Source organism: Thunnus albacares, chromosome 21, assembly GCF_914725855.1.
Source record: "Thunnus albacares chromosome 21, fThuAlb1.1, whole genome shotgun sequence".
NCBI classification, from domain to species: domain Eukaryota; kingdom Metazoa; phylum Chordata; class Actinopteri; order Scombriformes; family Scombridae; genus Thunnus; species Thunnus albacares.
In genome coordinates, this window is record NC_058126.1 from 5,180,646 (window position 1) to 5,192,655 (window position 12,010).

Genomic DNA, 12,010 nt, shown 5'->3' on the forward strand with positions numbered 1-12,010 from the left:
GGTGAATTAATTAATTCCAATGGAGTCACAATTCAACTTTGGTGAACTTTGACCGCGATTGCATGCTATTGACCGACCGTCCAAAATGGAGGAAGTAAAAACTGTTTCACAAAGGAGCACTTTTGAGCCGGGTCGATAGTACAAATCTGTTTCAACTGTGTGATGTTACTGTCCCAAGCTAAGCTAATGAGCTAACAAGTTTGCTAACTGATTGTTAACAAGTTTGTTAGCTTGGAGAGTTTTATTTTCCCTTTTAATAACTTTTTAGTTAACAAAATGATGTGCAATGGCAAACAAGATGCCAGAGGGAAGTAGCAGTAGAGAGAAATAATGTTAAAAATAATGTTGGTTTGCTCTCCAGCTAGCTTACAGCAGTTTACCAACTAGCCGCGCGAGTAGTCACTCCATCACCAAGCTTCTACAACCTGAGGTTAAGTTAACTAACGTATTAGTTTAGCTATGTTACTGTTCCTTGTTAAGACAACTTGGCATAAAAAAACATATTCCTCAAATAGTGCCAGGTCTTTATTGGAAGCAGGTTTATATTACAAAGAGACCTTTATTCCCTCTGTTTGATAAATATATTTGCTCATATTTTAGTATGAAGCCTCCTTGTTCTCTGATGTGCTTTCGTTTTGCTCTGTGAAATGTTTGTTACTGCATTACTGGTAATAGTTCTAGTGCTTGAGTTTGTTTTTGCAGTGCACCACTTAGCTGTAGCTTGCGGGTAGCATGCTCACAGATGTATGCTAGCCCTCTTAGCCAAGTTACTCTGTTTATCCTGGTTAGCATACCCATGCTAATGTAGTGTCGCTGCTGTCATTATTATTCAAATATGTGCCATTATCCATGTATTTAAATAATATGGCGTCTCCTCCACCCTTGTTTTTTCCCCGGCCTGTTTTTTAGGCCAGCCTTTGTTTGTTTGTGTCGACCACGCCCCCAGCCCAATATCAGAGACCCAGCTTTTTAATGACTACCGTCTTTTATTTGAGGAAATATTTCAAATTGTAACTTTTAACTCAAGTAATTAGGAAAAGTAAAGGATCCAGTAAATGGTTGTGTTACTGTTAAGGCTAATCCACATAGAAAGCATGTCTAGAAATTCTGATGTTTTTTGAATCATTCAACCATCATTTGCATGTCTCAGAACAGATATGCTTCCCATGTTTCTGCTCTGGCTCGTTTAGTGAAGGGTAATCTCCGCAGATAGATATTTAAATCGCACAAATCTCCCACTCTGAACTTTGTAACGGTGTCTATATTGATTGATCAGGACCTCCAGTGTGGCTATGAGCTTGCCGGTTTCACTACAAGCAGATTCCCCTCGCCCGCTACGGAAATAAAATCAATGAATCAATGAATACAAACACTGTCGATTTCTTCCTCCAGAGCCTTACATGAAAGCTATTTTGGTTCAGTAAATTTATGCAGTCAGCCAGCCAGGTGAAGACAGTTTGGTCGGCCGCTGTCCTCTCAGCTCCCCCGTCAGCTGCTGATGACAGACGACCGGTTCTGTGGACAGAGACGTCCGAACGCAGGTCGTAATTGGCGTGGATTAAATAGAACGCCTCAATAGTGCTTACAGGCTGCTCACGTCTCACCTTTCATGTGGATTCCCAGTCAGTCTCTCTCCAACCTCGTCTCAGATATTGTCTCATGTTCTTTTTTTTTTTTTAAAGTTCTGAAGTTTAACTAAAGATTTAAGATATTCCAAGAAGCTATTATATTTTTTGAATGCGGTCAAGGCTTCAAATGACCTGATGTTTCTGATCTTGCAGCAAAGCCTCTGATTGTTTCACTGGGGATACAGCCAGTGTAATGGGTGGCGGTTCAAAAGGTTTGAAGAATCCTCCACTGAATAAACATCCCTGACACACTCTTTCAAGATTCAAAGCTAAATAAGCTCTTAAAAGTGCTGCGCTTCCAATAAGGTAATTAAAATAATGGCAACAGTTAGGTTAATGAAAAATATAGCCCAGGAAGGAAATAACTTGACTCGTTGTCTGCCCTTCTTTACCCCCACTTATCATGTAAGAACCTTCAGACAGAATAACCTAAACAAAATTCAGCCAGTCTCATTCAGTGTATCACTTTGCCACCACAACCACCACTAGGGGAAAGCATGAAAGAGGGTTAGGTTTCAGAAGAACAAGATGAGAGAGCGCCAGGGAGAGAGGGAGCAAAGCCTCCATGTCATCTAAGATAAGAAGAGCAGCTCTCTTCCCTTCTGCCCGGGATTAAAAATGGCATGGAGCAGAACAAGCCTGAGTACAAAGAGCTCTTCTGTGTCTTTGGGGTGTGCAGTCAAGCCTTTTCATGTCTGATTTTGGCTACAGGTTGAAACAAAGGGAAATTAGACGAGGAAGTCATTGTGTCTTTGTGGAGGGAGATACACACGTGAAAAGGAAGATTTGTATACAGAAGCCAAGTTCACAACTGAAGCGGTAACCTTTACAGTAATTGGTGGAAAAGACAAACATAAGACGTTTGGCCTTAATTGTGAGACATTGGCACAGGGTCGAAAGAGTGAACCGTGACATTAACTGCCTGCCTGGCATCATCTGGCTTCCTGCTTCGCATGCTCTTGTCTCAGACAAGCTGTTTCTTTCAAGATTCCATTTTCCCGGTGACCTTTTCACCGCCTCCCCCCCCCCCCCCACACTCTCTCTCTCTCTCTCTCGTGTCTGAGCTACGCCACCTCGGCAGGGTATTGACTTTCACTCCGCCGTGTTAAACTTTGCCATCCGTGTGGGGCTTGTTGCTGAGCCTCCGCTGTGACAAGAGGCGGCATTCTGTTTGGGATAAAAGGCTCCCCGGGCTGTTTGATGCGGTATTCCGACGGGGATAGGCAGGGACTTGGCCTTGATGAGCTGACAGGAGCCGAGGAGACGCGGGGGCCTCGGAGCAGCAGGACCACAAACCTCAGGAACAGTGTGCCTCGCTCTGATATTTACCCCTCCCTATTCTGTCATTCCCCATAACCCCTAACTCTCTGCTCTGTCCCCGTGACCCTGTCTGCGCCGCTGCATCCGAAATGAAAAAGACTAAAGTAACTTTTGAAGTAGGAATTAAGGTGGAGCACATATGTTGTGACTGATGCAAGAAACAAACACAAATGCACGCAGAACATGAAACGCCTTGAATTATGAATGCGTTCTGTCTGCAATGTTATTCCTGCTTAATTATTTACATGTAGCCAATGAAATGAATGTAGGAAAAAAAAAAAGAAGAGAGGAAAACATGTTTCTTCAAATGAAAAATAACATCCCATTCCAGAGTATTTTAACTCAAACAGTGGCAGCGATTGGAAAGGTTTTCAGAAACTCAAGCTTTTTTTTTTTTTCTGAACTTAATTAACCTAAACTAACTAATGGTTCAAAATGGCTCATGTCCCAGTTGTAAGTGCACGCGTCTCATATCAGCAGGTTTGGCTGACTCTTAAGTTCTCTACCCCCCCACTTCCCAGAGTCAATAGAATAACAATTAGGGCAGTGTGCGCGCTCCATTACACGTTTGGTATGCAGTGGGGTGTATGCACAGGCAGCCATGTCGAACCAGAAACAAACACACACAGGATAAATGTCTCCTTTGTTGGTTTCTGTGTGTTTGTAGTTCCACACTGATCCAGTGATCAGAGGAAGAAATAGTTCAGCGGGGGTTTAAACAACACCGTCTGCCACTCTCCTTCCACCTCGAAACAAACCTGGCTTATCACAGTGGAAAAACCAGTGGTTCCTTTCAAAGCTACGTGCGTGTAAAAAAAAAAAAAAAAAAAAAAGTTTTCTTTTCCAACGTCATAAACAACATGATAAATCTAAACAGAGGAAAGGAGCAGGAGTTATTGCAGGAGGAGAGGACGCTGTTATTTGTCCTCAGAGGAACTGGTGTTAAACTGGAGATGAAGCTGCTACTCATTAACTGCTGTTGCATGAAAAAAAAAAAAAAAAACCCCAATTATGATAGTTATGAAGTCCGCCCTACACTTGGAGTCTTAAACCCAAGGTCTGTAACAGCACGCTCTGCCGAATTGTGTGGGGGAAAATCTTTTTTTTTTTTTCTCTGTCACCTGGCAACTAAAAGCTTCAAAGCACATGCTCATCTTAGAAGGTCTCAGATCCACAAAACCTTTGCTTCGCCCCTGGCTTTATTCTTATAAACACACTAGCTGGGGGTCAAAGCATCTTGGACGGTAGCGGTGAACCCTTTTACTAAAGCACATGACTTTCTCCTCCGTGCACTCACAGTGATTATGTTGAAGACTCCCTTGTTAGTGGATTTACAAGGTACTGCTGGATAAAAGGTGCATGTGTTTATTTTTATGTGTGTGCCTTTTTTTTTGAACAACCTTTATGTTCCTATGTGAGAGTGTACAGCAGGACAAAAGAGGAGAGCATTAGCATTAAACATCCTGTTTAAACACAAGAGGATGAAAGAGGAGGAGAGGGAGAGGTTGAGAGTAGGTTACAATGCACTGTGGCACCATACTTCATGACATCATGGAGCAGAACATTAAAATACAACATTTACTTAAATGGGATCAGATAAGACTCTGAAAAAAGCTTCTAATTTCAGTTTGCACATATCAAATACCAGAGAGAGCAATTTTTGTTCTTTAAGAAATCTTAACTCAGCTTGTGTAAAGATGTTTGAATTTGGGAGTTGTACAAATACTCTCTGATGAAGACATTATCTTAATTCACTTTAGTTTCACGCAGATAAAGATTTGCCTGTGAAAAGCTGCTTTTTTTTTTTCATTTAAGAGATTATGCACGTCTTGCAGTGAAGCTTTAAAGAGGATAAAATTGATATTTTTCAGAGTAACAACGTATGAGATGACAGTGTTACTTGTGTCGTGCGTGTTGAACAAGCTTCACGGAGGTTTAGAGCGAGTTTCAGCTCGTTGTTTAGTTGTCCGGCTGCAACTTTACTGTTTTGGTTCACTCTCAGCGCTATCATGGTGTCGTTATTACAGTTCATCCTGTGGGGAAAACTGTGAATATCTGTACAAAATGTAATGACAATCCATCCAATAGTTGTTTAGATATTTAACTCAATACGACAAATGTCAACCTATTCATCTGGGAACCATGAACCAACCATGAATCTTTGATCAAGGTTGTCCAATAGGTGCGACTTTAAATTTGGGTATTAGTTCAGTTTAGAGTTATGTAGATTGATCTGCTTCATCTTTTAATTTGATTCTGTTATTTGAATTTTTACAACCAAACAATTAAAATTTTGAATTGTGTAACCATAATTCACATTTCTTGCCTGTTACGCCTAAGGAGGAATAAATAAAGAATTTCATACCAGCCGTGGTTTGTTTTGATTCAAATTTTGTTCAAATTATCCCAAGTGTATCGAACTGTGAACTCCTACGTTATGAAATCATGAATTGACTTTATTATTTCCACCGCTAGCGGAGAGAAACATAACGAGAAAAGGAGATGAGGAGAGAAAAAAAAGCAGGAGAGCGGGGATGAAACAATGGTTTAAAGTGGCTTCTTGATTCACAGTAAAAAATCTGGCACCTGTTTTTCTACTTGATTTAATAATGTTCCCATTAACGCTACGCTGGGGTTGCAACCCAGAGGTTGGTGACAGACTGATCTGAAATCATTTCTCTCTGACTGCTCTAATGACTCGACTGCTGTGCTCTGCCCCACGGTGAAGAAGGATTCTGGGCTGCTGGATCCTGGAGGCGTCTGAGAAACGTCACCATCAGTTATCTCTAAAAGAGAGTCATTTGTGTGCTGGATAGACAGTCACAGAAAGCAAAGGAGAATGTTAATACCCCATTTACGGAACTGACAAAAACTATCCCGGCAACGTGGAAGCATTCGGTACTGACGAAGGTGGAAAAAAAGCAGGCCAGCGCTTCTAAAGTTGGAGTTAATTGCCGTCACTGCCGCCGTTGCTATGAATGAGTTTCTGAAGATGTGACACTTCTAGGACTGATCTGGGCATTATCTGCGGGAAAATTAAACCAGAATTCATTCCCCGTGCACAAAATAGGATAACGTGACACCTTCACATTCACCGAAATGACAAATGCAAATTTAGCAGAGATGCTGAAGCCAGAAAGTCAGAGTGACATGAAATATTAGGAGCAGCGTATCAGTTAGTGTCAGAGTATTTTAGGGTTCATAGTAGGAAAAAGTGACCCACTGTAACTTATAGTGCACACAATTCCTACTTCAGTATCCATACATGTTATTACAGAAAAACTAATGAAGCGATTATGACTGAAATTTCAGTTTTACACCTTTTTTTTCTGTGATGAAAAAAAAAGAACCACAACATCTTTCCAATTTAATGTGAGCTAAAAATCTTGTTTTTGCTGACCTCCAGTGGTTTAACTTTTCACCTTGCTGTGGTGATGTAGAAGTGTACTCCAGGGTGTGGTCAGTACACTGTGACATCACTAACAATTCCTTTAACAGGGCCTTGTTTTCATAGCTTGGGCTATCATTTTTACCGGTTATGATAATATTATAGGAAGTCCTCACAAAGTACCGACAAAATCTGACTGAGCAAGAAACACGAGTCTTCAGACAGACTGGTTGTTAACAGGTTAGCCAGATTAGCTAAACTACTTTATTTGGGGGTAATAATACAATAATTCCTCTTTTCACATGAAACCTGGGTTACATATAACAACAGAGAGGGCAGTAAAGTTGAACCGGGATGTCAGGCTGTAAACTTCAAGTTTAGGAGTCGGGCTGCTAGCGGCCGAGATGACCTCACGTCTTTGAAAACATCAGAGCAAATTTCCAAGCAGGCGTTATTTGGATAAACTGACTGGCTACTTTCCCGCCTGAAAAAATATTAAAACTCAATAAAGTGACATGATAATGGTCCTAGATTGAAAATTACAATAGCTCGGGGCAGCGCTTCTTCTTCATTCTCTCATTTTATACTGAGGGTAGACTGGACGCTACAGTGACTCACTATCGCCTCACGAGGTGCAAAGTGGTATTACGAGACATTTATTGCTATGCTATTCTTACATATAGCACCTTTAGACAATAATTTAACCCGTCACCTTTGCTTTATCTGTCCAGAAGATTTTAAAAAATCTGTCTGATTGTTTGCTTGCTTGTGTTTCTTGCCCTGCTGGACTTATTCTTAGTGTTGTTGCTGCTTTTTAAGAGCTCAGCAATAAACCTCCTGTATAAAAATAAGACTAGAATCGTTTCAGCACTGCTTTAATAAATATCAATTATTTATTTTCAAGCTTGTACAGAGTTGAGGGTTTTAGTGTGCGACTAGCTACTTCCTCATCTTTGCCTCTTTGTTTTTTTGCTGCTAAAATAATCGCAAACAACATGTCAAAAAACAACCCTTGTTTTTCTATTTCTTTTTCTACGTCCAATGCTAAGGATGATATTGACTGACAGAGCACAGTGAATTAAATAAAAACCGTCGAGCACTTGTGATGCATCAGAGAACGTATATTTATTTAATGACAAGGATAAAGAATTGACATGAGGGTTGATGCAGTAAATATTGCAAATCTGTCCATCATCATTTTGAAAGGAAATGACATTTGTGGATTTAATGTCAATGGATGTTCATCTATATTTCCTGTATAGGCAGCTTACAGTGAATTTCAAGTGAAGATAGTGAAGTGCTGTCCTTCTAACTTGAAAAATTGCAAGTTATATCTGAAAAATCATGTTTTGACCTCAGTCTTTTGTGAGTTACCTCCACACGCTCTGAAACGCTGCAGCCCTTCTAGCGCTGCCCACTTGAGGTTTAACTTAATCAATGAGATTATTTCCACCTCCGGAGCAGCTCTGTCTCCGAGAAATGTCGGACGCGAAAACTCAAATCTGCTCACAGGTTCAAATTCCCTCCACAGCCGGCATACGTCCATCAACAGCCATGTGCGCCGTCAAAGTGTCCTTGAGCGAGACTCCAAATCCCAACCTGCTCAGTCATGCAATATAAATCACCACGAGCTCTGAAGGATTTCATCATCTCCATCGCTGATATTGTGAAGCTTAAAACAAAAGAACAACACAGAAGCCAGCCGGAGTGCTGTTTTCTCTCTCTCGAAGGGGGCAAAGAGGAGTTTTTGTTTTTTTTTTAGCTGGAGTGGAGATGAGGACAGATGAACCTTAGCTAGCAGCCTTGTGTACAGAGCACGCCAGACTAAGCTTTGTGCCGTAATGCAAGGTGACGCGCTGGCGGAGATGAGAGAAACAATTGATAGAGCTTTTGTTACATCTTTAATTACAGGCCTTGTGTTTGTCATGTTCAAATGAGGGGCCTCGGGGAGAGGCAACTCTCTCCGTCTGATCTGCTCTTGTTCCTGTGAAATGAATGGCCTGACCTCCCATCTCCCATCTCCCCTGGACTCATCCCCGTCTAACAAAATGCATCGACGAAGAGTAGTTGTTGATTATTAGAGTAAGTGAGTATTCTCCTAACTTATTAGGAATGTGTGTACACCTGCTTTGGTGCATTTTTGCACAACGCAAATCTGCCACCCTGCACATGGAGAAAGTGAGGATGTCTTCGAAGGTGAGTGCGGGGCGTGAAGTGTACCTGGGAAGTGTGGAAATAAAAGGCACTCCGCTCACCCCCTCGCTGCTTAAACATACCCCCACCCTCCCTTCTCTGCAGAGAGAAGGCACAGATATGCCTGGCAGGTACAGGTATGGGCTCTGCACCGCTGCCGCCAGTGAGATCAACGGCTGTGTCAAAGGAGATGATCCACAGCTAATATGCAGCTGTCTGACCCTATTACCTTTAGTGGCAGGGCCAGGCTGCTGCATCCCCGGAGAGCTCCTCCAGTCCTTCAGAAGAAATTTAGTCAGGGCTTTAAACGGCTCTGCATCTCAGCACATGCATGCTTCACCTTGCATGTTTGTACGTACATGTGGGCTTGACAGCGAGAAATTGAGAGCATGGATTTGATCTGTGAGTCGAGTCAGTCCGTGTTAATAAGCCGATGCGTGTGTGTGCGCGCTGCCCCTCGGCCCGTCAACCTCCATGAGAAAACGAGGCTTTTTTTTTAGTCGTCAAAGGGGGCCGTCTGCTACATTCGTTAGCTTCGTTAGCTCGCATGTGATTAGAGCGAAATGTCCCTACTATTTAGCATCAAGAGAAGGAAAGGAGTGAATGCAGAGCAGGTAGAATGCAAATAAAGGTGAGGTTATTTAGAAAAAACACTCATATTCCCCACTCACATTTTAAAGGTTTAGTTCAACCAATTTACAGAAAAAAATACCTGTAATAACAGAAACTACACACAAAAAAATATTAAAGTTGCAGGATGGAAACCTGAAATGGGTAAATTCTGTCATATTGAATAGAGCAGCGTGTTCCAAAACAAACACATTTTCAGGTACGACTTCCCGCTTTGCCTGGTTGCTGTTGCACTTCTGCCAGATTCAATATCCTGGTTGACTACAGTAATTCTTCATATTGTAGTAACACAAATGAAATTTCATGCATTTTTATTGTATTGGGGTGATGGGAAAGATCTAAGAAAAGTAGTATCTTAAAACCAAGGACACAGTTTCACAACATACACGTAAATGTTGTGACCAGTAATGAGCTACTTCCTACACATGTGACGTACATATAAAAATATAGCCTACATAGCTTGTACATATATTATGTTATTAAAGTGTAATTAAAAAGAAAACAGAATTGAACTATTTCTAAATCTCAAATATTTTGATGGGCGTGACACCTCTGCTTAAAACCATGGCAAATAAAAAATAAAAAAATATCTACATGACTGGATACCACTACAGGTAAATAAAAAAAAAGGTTTCTTATAGTTGGGGTGAAGTGGCTGCCTTATTTATTAGCTGGTTCAAGCAAAATGTCTCAAATATTTAGTGTAAAGATGCAGTAAGGGGTGGAAGCAGTGCAGGTGGAATACAAATTGATATTATTAATGAAAACATGGCTGCATCCATGCATTTTTCCGTTGCCACAGTGATGCCTCTCTTTCTTTAACCATCTTTCTTTTTTGGGTCATTGTCTCCCTTGTCTCCTCTTCTGACTGCTATATCTTGTTGCAAGGCCCTTTTCACCCAGCCACGCTGAGAATTGTCTCCATACAAAGAAGCATTGTCAGAAGTCCTGCCCTTAGTCCTTGACAAGCTCTCATCCCGCCTGATGGAACACGAGGTGTCTGTGTCGAGATCTCGTTACGGGAGTTATGATCTATTCATAACAGCCTCCGCTCTGATGTGCTTCTCAGGTAGAGTTCTGCTGGTGGTGACAGAAAAGTGGGCTGCTGCCTTTCAGCAGAAGTAACCATATATTAAGCCCCGAGGGAGATGCTCGAGTGTCGCCCCACCACAGAAGTAGATACTGTATTAAGATACGTCTTCGAAGAGAAGATTACTAATCGCTCTTGGGTATAGGTTCTTTATTTACTGGGACTTATTCCATGTTTCAGGTGAATTCAGACCATAATGACTTCAGTTGCTCTACAACAGGGAGTCTACGAACATCAAACCTGTTTCAGTCGCTTTTTTTTAGTCATCTGACAGACGTCTGCATATATCTTCCAAACGGCTCATGCTTCATTCATGTATCATGTGTGTAGCTGTAACCCGAAGCATCTTTTTTTATTTCTTTTCACTTGTGTGTGTAACTACATGACTGAGTGTTTGGCAGTGATGTCAAAAGGCTTTTGAGTGAAACCGATGTATATAACTATATGTGTTGCTTGCCAAGTTTTCCTATAAAAGTTGGATGATATGATTGAAATCAATATCACTATGATAAAAAAAGGATATTTTCCAGTATTGATATACAGTATAATAATATAATAATATGGCAAATGTATGTGGAACCATGTAGAAAGTCAAGTAAAAATTACGCTTCTAGTCTTATGCATCACACTTCAAACGCGTAAAACAAAGATTTCAGTGACTTATATCCTCTTTTTAAATCACAAATTTGTAGGACCATAAAACTATATATTATTGTATACTGTATATTATATTATATTAATTATATTATATATTATAACTCATCATAATTTGATTCAGGTGAAACAACCCCACCCCCCAACACCCTCCATCTCAATTTGAGCTCAGTTTTTTCAGCCTACATTTATATACATTTTCAGCCAATCAGCACCATTAAAAGTACGCTGAATTAGTTATTAGCAGTTCCTGTTTGCAGTGTGCCCATGGATGTACAGACAGCTAACACTCGATTACTTTGATACTGAAAAAACCTTAAAAATGTAATGATTTTCATGTTATAGAGTTATCAGGAGCATCTGTTTTTATGATTTCCAAGCGGATTTATAGACATTTCTTCATGATAATGATAATATCCTTGGAAAGTGCATGTCACACTAAATCTAAAAACATGTTTATCATGTCTGTGTGTTCAGATTTGACTGAATTATAACTTACATGAGTACGAATTTTGACACAAATTGCAGCAATTGGGCGCCAACGGTTTTAAAAGACTTTAATTGCCTCCATGGGCTGTGTGACTTCTGCAGCTCCAAAGGTTGACTGATAAGCAGCCAAACCTCAATAACTTCTTCTTGTTTTTAGAACATCAGCATGCACCTGATCCTTTTACCTCAGGCAGTATCACAGACCTCTGCTATACAGTTCAATTGGGCCGATAGTAACTGTTAATATTCTTAAAGGTCATGCACACCCACACAGGTGTTGCTCTGGCTAATTAGACCCCTTATCATTGATGTCACCAAATTCTATGAAATAATAACAGTAATAAAGGTGTTAAATTGTCCCGCCTTAACAGGTGCAACAAAACCTACAGGAGAGTGAAGCACCTGTCAGTCAAACACAGTCTGTACAGGCCTTCAGAAGAGGTCTGAGCAGTGAAAACACTTGTGTGGGTGGACTATTAAACGTCTTTTTTAACTTGCTGATTGCTTGCTCTGTAATGTGCATTAGTTGACAAGCGTTTGGTGAGAAACTTGATTAATTAATATCCCACAGTGTTATACTCTGCCTTTTCAAATGTCTTTGAAGCTGCTGATGAACAT

The 12,010-nt window shown here is 40.7% G+C and overlaps 1 protein-coding gene and 1 long non-coding RNA gene across 4 annotated transcripts in view; one reads left to right on the forward strand and one right to left on the reverse strand.

Annotated features, from left to right (window-relative positions):
- LOC122972640 (cadherin-20-like) overlaps window positions 1–12,010 on the reverse strand; it is a 93,611-nt gene that overhangs the window by 40,109 nt on the left and 41,492 nt on the right. The window contains exon 1 of one of the 3 annotated variants that reach the window (XM_044339883.1): window positions 8,759–8,814. The exons of the other annotated variants lie outside the window; for them this stretch is intronic. The gene's annotated coding sequence lies outside the window, so the exon portion shown is untranslated. Of the gene's footprint in view, window positions 1–8,758; window positions 8,815–12,010 lie in introns of those variants that run through there. 3 annotated transcript variants of the gene reach the window in all.
- LOC122972642 lies at window positions 9,223–10,781 on the forward strand. Its single transcript, XR_006399800.1, has 2 exons — window positions 9,223–10,228; window positions 10,430–10,781. It is a non-coding gene; the product is annotated as an uncharacterized LOC122972642 (long non-coding RNA).